Source organism: Nomascus leucogenys, chromosome 7b (genome assembly GCF_006542625.1).
Source record: "Nomascus leucogenys isolate Asia chromosome 7b, Asia_NLE_v1, whole genome shotgun sequence".
Classification (NCBI taxonomy): Eukaryota; Metazoa; Chordata; class Mammalia; order Primates; family Hylobatidae; genus Nomascus; species Nomascus leucogenys.
This window is the reverse complement of record NC_044387.1, coordinates 476,499-489,918: the sequence shown is the minus strand read 5'-3', so window position 1 is coordinate 489,918 and position 13,420 is coordinate 476,499. Positions and strand designations below refer to the sequence as shown.

The 13,420-nt window shown below is 64.5% G+C and overlaps 1 protein-coding gene across 4 annotated transcripts in view; it reads right to left on the bottom strand.

Annotated features, from left to right (window-relative positions):
• The window catches only part of PLXNB2 (plexin B2), a 32,534-nt gene extending 20,284 nt beyond the window's left edge, over positions 1-12,250 (bottom strand). For 2 of the 4 annotated variants that reach the window (XM_030815289.1, XM_030815292.1), the window contains exon 1: positions 12,158-12,250. The gene's annotated coding sequence lies outside the window, so the exon portion shown is untranslated. Of the gene's footprint in view, positions 1-4,851; positions 4,886-12,157 lie in introns of those variants that run through there. The other 2 variants (XM_030815291.1, XM_030815290.1) reach the window with 2 other exon arrangements.
• Between the last annotated feature and the right edge of the window lie 1,170 nt (positions 12,251-13,420).

Genomic DNA, 13,420 nt, shown 5'->3' with positions numbered 1-13,420 from the left:
AGAATAGTGAGCTACCCCCAGGGGTTTATAAGGACTAAATGAATTCATTCACAAAAAGCCTCAGAGTGTTACAGTGTAGCATTCAGCAATGCTTGCTATTGTATCTTCACTTGCTATTGTATCTTCTAGCTCTGGATAAACACCGACTATACCCACAGGAAGGCACAGACCCAGGGTGCTTCTCGGCATGGTTGGCTTTAGTGAAAATTTGGCAGCCACCCAGCCTCCCACCAGAGGATACTGTGGAAGACTACGTGGTAGATGCAGGTGCGTCTGTGCTGACTCTGATGGGGAAGTCTGGGTGCAGTATTTGGCCCCATCCATCTCTGAGAGGCTCCAGAAGCCCTCAATCCAAATTTAAAATAGTGGCCGGCTAAGGCTGGGTGCAGTGGCTCACATCTGTAATCCCAGCACTTTGGGAGGCTGAGGCGGGTGGATCACGAGGTCAGGAGTTCGAGACCAGCCTGACCAACGTGGTGAAACCCCGTCTCTACTAAAAATACAAAAATTCGCCAGGCGTAGTGGCACGTGCCTGTAATCCCAACTACTCAGGAGGCTGAGGCAAGATAATCGCTTGAACCCAGGAGGTGGAGGTTGCTGTGAACAGAGATCCTGCCACTGCACTCCAGCCTGGGCAACAGAGTGAGACTCCGTCTCAAAAAAAGGAAAGAAAAGAAAAGAAAATAGTGGTGAATTTTGGGAGCAAGGAGGAGGCCACTGCAGTCCAGCCCAGGCCAGAGTGAGACTGTCTCAAAAAATACACACACACACACCCCACAACAAAAAAGTTCAAGGAACTTGAACTAGACCATGAACTGGCCGCGTGTGGTGGTGCAGCCTGGTGCAACCTGGTGAAGTCCCAGGTACTGAGGAGGCTGAGGCAGGGTAGCTGGAGCCCAGGAGGTCTAGGCTGCAGTGAACTGTGATTGTGGGCAACAGAGCGAGACCTTGATTCTAAGATTAAAGCAAAACACAAGTTTAAGACTATATTTACATATCGCTTGTCTAAATAAGAAGCTGAGCCAGGCGCGGTGGCTCATGCCTGTAATCCCAGCACTTTGGGAGGCTGAGGCGGGCGGATCACCTGAGGTTGCAGTGAGCTGAGATCACACCATTGCACTCCAGCCTGGGGAAAGAGCAAGACTGTCTCAAAAAAAAAAAAAAAAAAAAGGAAAAGGAAAAGAAAAAGAAAAGAAAGAAAGAAAAGAAGGTAGGCTCCACTCTGCCTCAGGATGTGACTCTCCAGGCCCTCAATAGCCACTCCTACAACCAAGGTTCAGCTACTGAATCCTGCTCAGGCCCCAGAGTCCACTCCAGCCTGGCCAGGTTGGGTGCCAGCAAAGGGCCTCCTCCCGCAGGGCCAGGCCCCGCTCTCCTCCCACCCCACCGGGATCCTCATGTGCCCTGTGCAGCGGGACCCAGGGTTGCACATGCGGTGATACCAGCGGGGAGCGGCGGGAAGGGAGGTGAGCGCCACAGCTGTGCATGGACTGTGCTACCCTGCTGCACAGGTAAGGGTTAACCCGGCCAAAGGGCTGGGGAGAGGGTGAGGTTTGGGGGGCAGAGAGTCTCCTTTCGACCTGAGACTCAACAGCACCTTCGTGAAAAGGGCGAAAGGCTGCTCCTCTGGCAAACTCAGAAGCCAAAGCACAGGGCAGCACCAGGTCTCCTGAGAAAGCCGGGACCCGCAGGGACTGGAGATTGCAGCTACCGACGGAGGTGGCAGCCATGGCGGTGGTACGATGCCCCCAGACCTGCCACCTTGAAGGGATGCCACACCGGCCTGTGTGCCCCTGTGCCCACGCCCTCAGCCTCCTGCAGCCCCCAAACTTCTCCCTGCAGCACACCCCCAGGCGTGGGGGCGGGATCAGCCAAGGTCAGGGGAGGCTGGCCTCCTCCCCGCCCACCCCGCACGCCCTTGAACAACCTCCCCTGAGTGATCGATCCACTCAGGAAGCCAGAGGCAGGGCCCATACTCCACTCTCCTGGAGGGGGCTTCCTGCCGCCCTCTTCCCTGGCCCTCACAGTGGCGGACGGCCATGGATTTCCCCTCCCACAGAATAACACCAGGATCCCTCCACCCTCAGCCTGGGGCCCTTCCTGGCCCAAGTCTACCTCCTCTGCCCGGCCTCTGGCTTCTCCCACCTCCATCCATCTTGCCCTCAACACTGAGCCAGGCTCCATCTCCTGCTCACAGGATTCCCGCTTAGCTATCCCAGAAAAAGGAGTTTCTTCCTTAGGTGGCTGAGGTCACACCTGACGCTGCTGCACGCAGGGACCTCGAGGCCTGAACTCCAGAGCCAGAACAGTGAGTTCACACCCCAGCTCTGTCACATTCTAGCTGGCTCATGTGGGCCATTCAGAAAGCTGCTCTGTGCCTCAGTTTCTCTATATGTAATCTGGGGGTCATTATGGCGCCCACCTCAGAGGGCTGCCTTGAGGTTGAGTGGGTGTGGAAGTCTTTACAGCTGTGCCCACCACTCAGAGAACACTGCCTCACGACATTCCCACGTCTGTGTTCACTGTGCTCCCTGGAAAGCCCCTGTCCACCCTTTAGACCCCGACACCCTCCCTAACCCAGCCCCTGAGGCACTGGCCTTGCTCTTGGTCTATGGTCTTCACCAACAGGCCCCAGCTGCCCCCCCACCCTGCCCCAACAAGTCCAAACACTGCATCTGGTCACTGGGCACCTGCTGTTCCAAGCTCAGTGAGCTGGGAAGCGGTGGTGACATGCAGGGGCGGGAGCCCAAAAGAACACCTGCCCCTGCAGGTCACCCGCAGGCCAACAGAGCAGAAGGGTCTCCTCTCCCAGTCAGAACTCCGATGCGGGCCAAGGGCAGCACAGGGATGCTGGGCTTCCCTCCTACAACCTAGACAGCCTGAGAGGCAGCAGGAGCTACTTGCTAGCTGGCACCTGTGGCCCCCTCCTCAGGTCCCTTTTTTTTTTCTGACCAGCAGCCCCCAGGCCCCTTGCACAGGCTGAGTCTGGTCCCCGCCCCTCCCACCAGGTAAAGGTAAACGAGGCATCTCAGGGGGAAGGACAGAGCCCTACTCCAGATGAGGCCAAGAGTAGGGGCTGCCAGGTCCCCCAACTCCTGCCAGCCTTGGTTCTGAGACCGCCCCAAGTCTTGGCCGCACTGTGAGATGGTTCCAGAGGGGACTAAAATTGGGGGTTCTCTGCCTTTCAGTATTTTCAAGCAAACAGACTGAGCCATCTTTTCTTTTTTTTGAGACAGGTCTCACTCTGTCACCCAGGCTGGAGTGCAGGGGCATGATCTTGGATCACTGCAACCCCCGCCTCCCGGGTTGAAGCGATTCTCCTGCCTCAGCCTCCCGAGTAGCTGGGACTACAGGTGCATGCCACTACGCCCGGCTAATTTTTTGTATTTCAGTAGAGATGGGGCTTCACCGTGTTGCCCAGACTGGTCCCGAACTCCGGAGCTCAGGCAATCCACCCGCTTTGGCCTCCCAAAGTGCTGGAATTACAGGCGTGAGCCACCACACTCAGCCAGACTGAATCATTCTTAATGCTAAAATCAAACCAGCACAAAGCAGTCAGGCCCAGTGGGAGGACAGGCCCAGCTTGGGGGCTGCTCTTGGCCAGACCAGGCTGTGGGCTCCGGCACGGAAACCAGAGAGGGCAGGGCCCAGAGGAGGGGGCAGAGGAGGTGCATGAGCAGCGGCCCAGCAGGGGCCAAGATGGGGATCCAGGCAGCAGCAGCCATGGAGAACTAGGACAGCTCAGGCCTAGACCTGGGAGGACGGGAGGGGGTGGCATGAGCACCTAGGACATGGGCGGTGGAGCAGGCAGGGGTCCCAGGGCTGTGCGGCCCTCCAGGGCTCAAAGGATTGGGATGGACACAGGCCCTGCACGGGGCGGGGAGTGGGGGGCCCAGTGCGGGGGCGGGGGAAGCGGCCTCGGACAAAGTGAGCGATTGGCTGCCCCAAGCACAGGCCAAGGCGCGTCTGAGAGTGGCTGTCCCGGACGCAACGGGGCGACAGGCGTCACAGCGAAGCCAGGGAGGCCCCGCAGCCAGCAGCCAGGGGGCCGGGCCAAAGCTAGCGACACACGCAAATCTGCAATTAGCCCAGAGCGCTAAACAAATCAGAGGAAACAAAACAGACGCGCCGGCGAATCCCAGCCTCCGCTGCTTTCAAAACAAGCGCGAGGGGGGCGCCGCGGGGCGGGGGTGGGGGGTCGGCAAGGACCCCAGCCGCCCCTCCCCGCAGCACCGCGCCCGTGGGTAGACGCGGGGAGGGACTGGTTCGAGAGCGCGCGGGAGACCCGGCGAGGGAGAGACCGGCGGCCCCGCCACCCAGCCCCACCCGCCGGTGACCCGGGTCAGAGTTCAGCCCAGGAGGCGGGGAGCGGCGTCTCCTGGGTGGGTCTGCGAGCGCGGTACCCGGCCAGAGCCGAAGGCGGGCACCCTGGCGTGTGTGGAGGGCCCTGGACTATTCCTCCCAGGCCGACCCAGGTGGCACAGCCCCTCCCCCGGCGCCGGCGCCGCCAGACTCCCCGGAGGGCACAGAACGGTTGCCTGGGAGCCAGGGGCAAAGCGCGCCCGGGGCCAGGAAGCGCGGGGACTAGGCCCGGGCCTCCTCGGCGCCGCCCACTGCCCCCCGCGAGCCCAAGCTCCACGGCCACCTCCCGCGCCCTCCCGGGGACTCCGGCGCCCCGTCCGCCCCTCGGCCCCGCGCACCTGGAGGGAGCACGTGGCCGCCTGTGGGACAAACCTCACCAGGCCGGGGACCCAGGACGCGCGGGCGGGTGGGAGCCTGACCCGAGTAACAATGCCGGCGGCGGCGACAGTCACACGAGCGCAGGAGACCTCGTCCCCGCGGGGCGCTCACCTGGCGTCAGGCACATCGGATCGCACAGCCGGCCATTACCTAAGTCCTCCGGGCCGGGGAAGGGGCTCGGGGAGCGGCTCCGCCCCGCCGATGGTGGCTCCGCCCGTGCCCCGGGTCGGTCTCAGGGCTCGGCCCCTCCCGGCCCAGCTGCCAATCATGCACGACCCTGCCCGGAGCAGCCTCCCGCAGGACTCTGGACCCAGGGTCAAGGCCAGACTCACCCGGGTCAAAGGCCGAGCGCTCCCGGCACAATCCGACCTAGGAGCTGGGGTGGGGCGGGGCGGGACTCCAGGGACAGACTGACGTCAAGGCCTGAGCCTCGCGTCAGCGTCTACAGCGATCCCCGCTGGACTCTCGGCTGAGGACCCCTCCCAGGTGGAGGCCGTCGCACCCCTTCTCCACCAGCCTGGTTCCAGGGCGGGGCTCCTACTTTGGGGCCAGCCTCCCCTGCAGTCTGGTCTCTGGGTCCCAGCAGGAAAAGTCACCCTGGCTGGTGGCAGCAATGGGGCCACCAGCCCAGGATCCTGGGGGTGCCCCATGAAGCCCCAGGTCCTCCTGTCACCTGCTCCAGCCGAGTCAGTCACAGCCCCCACTGGTCCACACCTCCTGACGCACCCAGGCCACCTGGTACCCAGGGCCTCTGTATCTAGCCCTGGCCCTCAGGCACCCCCTGAGCTCACCTGGCCATGCCCAAGGGGCCTGCCCCAGCCCCCTCTCCACCTCTGCACCAAGTGCAGCCCCTGTATATGGTAGGTCCCTAGACTGGGGCCCCAGGCTGCCCTCCCATCCCAGTTGTGAGGCCCTCAGCCTCCTCTCTGGCCACGGCCCACTGGCACATCTGAAGGATGGTCCTCCCCAGCCCTCAGACAGAAGGTGGGATCCAGTTGGCTATGGCGGCCTGTCCCCACATGACCAGGCCTGCAGAACCACCTCTCTCCTCAACCACCCCTTTCGGGGTCCCAGCCCCCATCCTGTCCAGCCTGGGCACAGCTGCAGCCCCCTCTTGCTACACAGCAGTCCTTCGGGTCAGAAAGCTGGGCAGCGCAACGAACCCACCGATGTCTCCGTGCTTCCTAAGGACCTCCCGCGGGAGGGGCGGGCACTGCCAGGCGCTCTGGGCACACACATGAGGCCGGTGGCCACTGCAGGAACCACCAGCTCATCAGGACAGGACATGCAGTCAGACAGCAGGCGGCTACGGAGGGACTCTCGTGGGATTCTGGGGCTCAGTCCCTCGGAGTCTCTCCTGAAAGGAGGCCTCCCGGCCCACCGGTGCCCAGCCCCACCTGCAGGCTCTCCTCTGAGTGGCCCCCATGCATCTCCCCCTTTCCAGCTCAACCCCGCAGCAGCCAGCTGCTCAGAGACCAGGACCTGCCTGGATGCAGCTGGCTCAGGACCAGCCCCCGCCCACAGCCCCCTTCTCACCCCCAGGGTGGGCGTTGGGGGGTGGACGGGTGAGGCCCTAGCCAGTGAGCAGTAAGCAAGGCCTGTAATCTCCCCGTCAGCCTGTCAGCGCCTCAGCGGTCACCCCAGCCCCGCCTCGCCCATCACCGCTGAACCCCACAATTAGCTTGGGGCGCCGCGCCAAGCCTGTGTGCCAGACACCACTTGCACACATGACCACACATGTGCAGACACACACGGCTGGGTTCTGCTGGAAAAGCCCTGCCAACAGAGTCTCACCCCAACACCCAGAACTCGTCCCCAGTACAAACAGCCTGGGAGAGATGCCTCAGGCTGGGGCACTTGGGCTGAGAGGGGCAGTGGGGGCTCTCAGAGCCCAGCGTTGCCTGGAGCCCCGAGGGAGGGGCCATGTGTGGCATAGGGGGAGGGGGGCGGGGGCAAAGCCGTCTCAGCAGAGGAGAGGGCTGTGTCTGCCCAGGATGAGTTGGGGGTGGCATGAGGGAGGGGAGTGGGGGCAGGGCCATCTCAGCAGAGGAGAGGGGCTGTGTCTGCCCAGGATGAGCTGGGGGTGGCATGGGGGAGGGGAGCGGGGACAGGGCCGTCTCAGCAGGGGAGAGGGGCTGTGTCTGCCCAGGATGAGCTGGGGGCTGGTGAGGCACAGGGTGTTGGGCAGGACCTGGGTCCAGGCCAAGGGTGAGGCAGCCCAGGATGTGGGCTGGGCCCCGCAGGGGCAAACACTCAGGGCTTTGGGAGGCCAGAGGGACCGGGATTTCCCAATGAGGAAATGCCCATCTCAGAGTGGGGGCAGGACAGTGAGTGGGAGGTGATGCCCGTGGCTGGAGCTGTGTGGGGAGATGGGTGCCCCTGGAGGCCAGGTCCAGCCCCTTGCCTCACGTGGGGGCTTGCTCTGTTCATGGTGGAGCTGAGGACTTCGAACCCTCCAGGGCCTGGTCAAGAGCCACTGTGCCCCAGGTCTAGATGCGGAACTGGGGGACCCTCCAGCGAGCTTTGCTGAGCCTGGACGGCCTGCCTGGGGCGCCCCGCCTTCCCGCCCTCCTCCCTAACATCCTTTTCTCCTGAGGTCGCTCAGGGTGGTCACCAGATCAGGCTGGGTGCCAAGATGGGAGTGGGGAGGCCAAGCCCCTCAGCTCCCCTGGCCAATCTCTGAGGCTGAGAGGGAGTGGGGGGGCCATGCTGGAGCACCTCCCTCCCACCACCTGCCCCTTGCCCCTGTCAACTGCTGGCTCCACTTAAAATAGCTTCTCCCCCTCGCTGGTGGGAAGGAGGCCCAGGGCCCGGGCTTAGCAGTGTTCTGTGCCCTCCATCTCCTCCAAAGCAGGCCCCAGCTCTGAAAACACACCTGGCAGGGCTGGGATCCAGAGTCCTCACCTCCTGCTGGTCCCCAACCCCCACTTTCCATGGCTGGGTCCCTGAAAGACTTGGATTACCCTCAAGCCCCCACCATCCCACCAAGCTGTGGCCCCCGTGCCACCCTACCACGTCTGAGTCACGCAGGCCCAGGCCTCCCTTGCTTCCCCCAGGAGAGACCCCCCACACTCCTGCTTCTGGCCTGTCCTCAGAGCCCCAGAACTCACCTAGGTTCAAAGCCAGACCCCAGCTGAGGACGGGGCATGGACCCCAGGCAGGTGCAGTGACAATCACAGAGCACGTTCCTCCCACGGCCACCCACGCAGCCTGAGACATAGCCCCCTGGAAACTGCCTCGGCCTTCAGCACCCCACTTCAGACCAGCAGGGCAGGGGGGTTCCTCCTCTGAGAAGCCCTCAAAGCTGCCTGGAAGGAGCGGACAGTGCCCCCAGCCGCCAATCTGACAGGTGGCCCAATCTGTCTCTGAGCAGGTGGCATGCTGTCTGTGGGGCCCCAGACCAGAGCAGGAGGTCACTGGGAAGAGCCGCAGCCCTGCACAGGGCTCGTGGGCAGGAACCATCCCAGCCACGGGAGCAGACGCTCTTGCCTGGCCCCTTGGGGGGCCGTGTTCACACGGGAGGCCTTCTCAGAGGTGGACACCAAGCACTTTTCCTCTTTCTTGCGCTTGCTGCGGGACTCAGCTGGGGCAGCATCAGGCCCAGAGATCGGTGCTGGACACTGTGGCTCCACCCAGGGTCCCCCATGGAAGCTGCTGACCAGCTGTGCCAGAGGGGCCGAGGGCCCTATCCCCAGGAGCCCAGTCCCTGCCCTTGCTGCTGCTGCTGCTGGACTGCTGACAGAGCTGGGGGCTGAACCTCCCTCTCCTGCCCCAGGCCTGGGCCGGGACTCAGCCGGCACCAAAATGAGGAACTATTGGCTTTCAGAAGCCAGGAGAACTTAAGGGGCTGAGGAAGAGAGCCGGACCTGCCCCCAAGCGCCCTGATCCCGGCCCAGGGCGGTCTCCTCCCTCACCTAGCCTGGGACATGAGGCAGCTCAGGTGTGGCCTCGGGGGCCACCCCCAGGGAAGGCCACCAACCATAGCGGGCCGCGGTGTGGGCTGGCCTCTGGGTGTGAAGGGCTCCAGGATCTGGGCTGCAGAGGCAGGACTGTGTGAAACAGAACCCCCAGCTCCAAGGCCAGGCCAGCCCCGGGCTCCTCCCCAGACACAGACATCCCCACGGGGTGGGGCAGACCTGCAGTACCACCAGGGGCAGCCTGCCCCACCATCCCCGGCACCACTGGGCCTGGGGCCAGTCACTGTCACAGGTTCATGAATTTCACAGGGCAGGGCGGATCCACTGGGGGGGCGGGGTGCCAGTGTTCAGGGCCAGATGGGAGGGGCCCATCCAATCCCTTCACACGCCTAGTCTTCAGAGAGAAGGCTTCTGAGCTAGGAGGGCCGCTGTGTCAGGGCCTGGCTTGAGGCCACACCTGTGGCTGGGGGAGCCCAGAACAGTGCAGGGTCCTTCCCTGGTTGGCAGAGAGAGGCGGGGGTCCTTACAATCCAGGGGTATGGGAAGAAGCAGGCCCTGTGTCAAGGGATGTGAAACCACAGAAAGGAAGAAGGTGGAGGAACCTCGTGTAGCCCAGAAAGAGGGAAGCTAGGGCAGCTGCCTCCCCGGGGCCCCACAGCCCGAGCACCCCCCACCAGCCAAGGCTCTGACCCACCCTCCCCATCCTGTAATTAGTCAGAGACCCAGCCCCACCCCACCCACAGCCCCGCCCCAAACACAAACAGCCACTACCCCTGAGGGAGGGAGGGGCTCTGGCCAGCCCCAGCTTCACTGAATCTCCCACCCCCAGAGAACCTGGATCTGCCTCACAGAAGGGAGGTCAAGGTTGGGGGGCCCCTTGCTGGCCACTGGGTGAGTTCTGAGCATCAGAACATCATCCCCAAACGGTGTCCAAGGCGGGCTCTGGGCACAGGAGGTTCCCCACCAACTTCCAAGGAGGGCGGTCAGGCTGCAGCCAGAGGGACGGAGGCATGAGCTGAGTGAGAACTCCCAGCTCAGGGGAAGGCAGCCCTCGTGGCAGAGGCCTGGCATCCAAGTGCCTGCCTAGCTCAGAGAAGGCACAATATGAGGGGCCGGAAGACACGGCCTCTCCCAGCCAGTGCACCCCTGCCCATGCCCACGTCCCAGGGGGACCATCAGTTGTGGCTGGCACAGGGTGAGGCAGGGGGCAGGACATGGTGAGCACGGATGACGTCCTGGGCTGGGAGGAGGACTGTGCCATATGGGCCCTCCCCACCACCTTCCAATCCAATCTCTTCTGCTCCACTTCCCTGGGCCGGGGCCAAGCCCCTGGGCTTTCTGCACTTGGGGCCAGCTGCCGGCTCCACCTCCCCGATGTGGTCCCCATGCAGGCTGCTGGGTACACGCCCCGGGTGCACACACAGCATGGATGGACCCAGAGCGCCAGGCAGCCACAGCCCTGGGCACACAGCATCGCAGATGACTCTTCACACAGACCTATCTCTGGCCTCAGTCTCCCCACCTGCAGAATGGGCTCACAGGCGCCATATCCAAGGGGGGGTCGTAGGTGAGGACTGGCTGTTGGAGGGGCTTGGAGGGAGGCTGGTCCATTAGTCAGGAGCTGAACAGGGAGTCAGTTTGGGCAGGAGGGCCCCCTGAGGGAGACCCCAGTGCCCTCCCTAGCAGCCTAGCCTCGCTCCTGCCTGCTCCTCCCTGGCATGCACAGGTCACTGGCACAGGATGTGTCCCTGAACTTGGGCCTGGAGGGTACCTCAGAGGCTCTTCAGACCACCGTTGAAGCTTCTCGGGGCGAGGGGTCCCTGGGTGGGCCCAGAGCTCCTCCTGTCCCATGGTCTCCCACAGAGGGGCCTGCTGGGGCCAACCTTGGGGCTTTCTCCAACCCAAAGGTGACGCATCTTCTCCCCGCCCAGTCTGGGCAGCTGCAGTAGAAAGTGGCAGAGCTGCCCGGACTTGCCTGTCGTCCTCCTGGGGCCCTCAACCCACGGCCCGGAAGTGGATCCCTCTCCCACGCTGCAGCCTCCCGCTTCGGGTGGCTGGACACGGCTGGATAATCCAAAATAATTCTTTCTTGGCAGGCAGCCGGTGGGGGAGGGGGACTCACATTCCAAACCCTTGTTTTTCTCAGTAACTTCCCTCCTCTACTGGGGCAAGGAACCCCTGGCCAGACCTCAGGCCTCCCAGACCCCCCGGGACAGAGGTGGGTCCCCCATAGGTACCGTGGGAGGACTCAGAGGTGCCAGGCCCACCTGCTTGCTTCTCAGTCGGCTCCGAGGATTTCTATGCAACACGCAAAAAGCTGACTCGCCACAAAAATATGCCCGCTGGCCCTGCCCTCCGGGGGACCCTCACCTCTGGGCAGGAAAGGGAGAGCTCCTCCCACCAGCTGTTCAGCTGCTCCGTGCCAGGGTCATCTGGGCATGGGGCAGGCTGACAGCCCCCACTTCCCGGCAGCCTGACTCTCCCACCCGCAGAGGGCTCCTGAGGAAGCTCAACTTTAAAGCCTCACAGGCTGCGCGGAGCCTCCAAGCAGGGGCCGAAGTCAAACATTAAGTGGGCGGGGCGGGGGGTGAGGGGGTCCGGGGAAGGTGGGGCCCAGGGAGCCCTCCAGGCCCCCGAGATCTGCCGCGTTTGGGGCCCACCCTCACGCCCTGTCCTGACTCTGCCACAGCCCAGAGTGGGCAGACAGACCCCTTTCTTCCTTTCCCAGGGAGCTTCGGGAAGAGAAATCAAGGGCCTGGCAGGAAGCTCCAGGGCTCCGGAGCTCTGAGACCCCCAGATGACAGGGGGAGGCGGGCTCCCCAGATCTGCCGAATGGCCCGACCAGGGGCGCTGGCAGGGCAGGGGCTTCCTGCAGGAGCAGGGTGCGGAGGGGCAGGGTCAGCAGGGGACAGGCAGGGCCCGCGCCCCTGCTTCTAAGACTTGCTGTGTCTCGGGGTGTCCACCCAGACGCCACCCTGGGAACCGCGAGGAGGCCCAGGCCGTGGGGTCTCGCCAGGTGCGGGTGCTCTCCGCCCTGGTCCCCCCGCGCCAAGCAGGCCCCAGGGGGTGCGAGGACGGCCCCCGGGAGCTCGGGCAAAGCCAGGCTCCTGTGCCGGTGAGCCTGGGGCCGGCCCAGGGCGCCCGCACCGCGGGACCATCTCCGCTCGGCGCACGGAGCTCGGCGGCTGAAGAGTGAGAGGCAGGCGCGGAGAAGCGATCAGGCGCGGAGAAGCGATCCGACGCGGCTCCGGAGGGACGCGCAGCCCCCGCCGGCCGGGCCCGTCCCCCGAGTCCCCACCGGGAAGGGCGTGGGGCGGGAGCGGCCCGGGCCTCGCCGGATGGACCGACGGACGGGGCCCAGGCCCCGGGAGCCCTCCGCGGAGCCGCAGCCGCCTAGTCCCCGGGCCCGAGCGCGGCAGGCCCGGGCGGAGCGGCGCTGACGGCGAAGCCCCCCCCGCCCAGCGAGACGTCCCCGCAGCCCAGTCCCCCGAGCTCGGTACCTGCACGTCCGCCGCCAAGGCTCGATGGCGCCCGGGCCGCGCTCGGCGCTGCGCTCCGGCCCGCGCTGCTGCCATGGAGACGGGGCCTTTGTGTGGCCGAGGAGGGGCCGGAGCGCGCGGGAGCTGCCGGCCCCGCCCCCGACGAGGGAGAGGAGGAGAGGGCGGGGAGAACAGGAGAAGGGGAGAGAGGGAGAGGGAAAGCGGAGGGGGAGAAGGAGGGGGAGGGGGAGGGGGGAGGGAAGGGGAACGGGGGGAGGGGACGGAAGGGCAGAAGAGAACGGCAGGGGAGGGCCTGGGTCTGCGCTTCCCGCGCGCCCCCCATGTCTCCCCGGCCCAGCGGCCACAGCATCGTCTGGCAGGTTCGGGCACCCCAGTTCAGACCCAGCTTCAGCCAGGGCAGCACCCTGCCCACCATGCCGCCGTCCAGGAAGCACGAGCACCCCCACAGGTCTGAGGGGAGCCCAGGGCCTGGCGCTAAGGAGGGCATTATGGGTGCACTGTTGCCCGGCCAGAGGAACATGAGATGAGGGTCCCTGCCAGTATTGAGATGGGTGGGCACCAGACCCTCACCCCCAGACTGGAAGCAGACCAGTCGCTCCCCTGCGGCTTTCAGGGGTGGGGGCTGCTGGACTTTGGCCCTTTCCCAGGGGTCTCAGGCCCTCAACCTCCCACGGTAAACCGGGACCTGGAGATGGGCCTCCCAGCACATCCCTGGCCTCCAGCAGCACCTCGGGAGGCTGCACCTAGGACCCCACCTGGTCCTTCAGGGCCAGGAGGTGGGTGGGCCGAGACCTCTTTCTGGGGGTTCTGGTTTCTGGGACAGAGCTGGCCCCACCTCTGGCATCCCAGGCCCCAAGTCCTGGCCCCAGTGCTCCTGGGGTCCCCTGGGCTTGAGAAGAGGTGGCGAACCCTCTGCAGGGCCAGACCTTGGAGCATGCCTCCACTGCCCTCCCAAGACTGGATGTGCTGAGCAGGAGACAGAAGCATTCCCCAAGCCCTCGCCCTTGCCCCCACCCTGGGTCACCCCTCCCTGGGGCCCGCCTTCCACCCAGACCTGCCCCATCCTTGCAGCTGGTCAGCTTCCTCCTGTCCCCAGCCAGGCATCCCCTCCTCCTCTGCTTCCCCCACCCGGGATCTGCCCGCCACATCCTGACAAACTCCCCCAGCCTGACTTAGTTCTATCGGTCTCTGCCTTCTCCCACCCTCAAGCAGCCAGGCCTTGTTCCTGCCCAAAATCTTCCCTTGGGCCTTGAACCACAATCC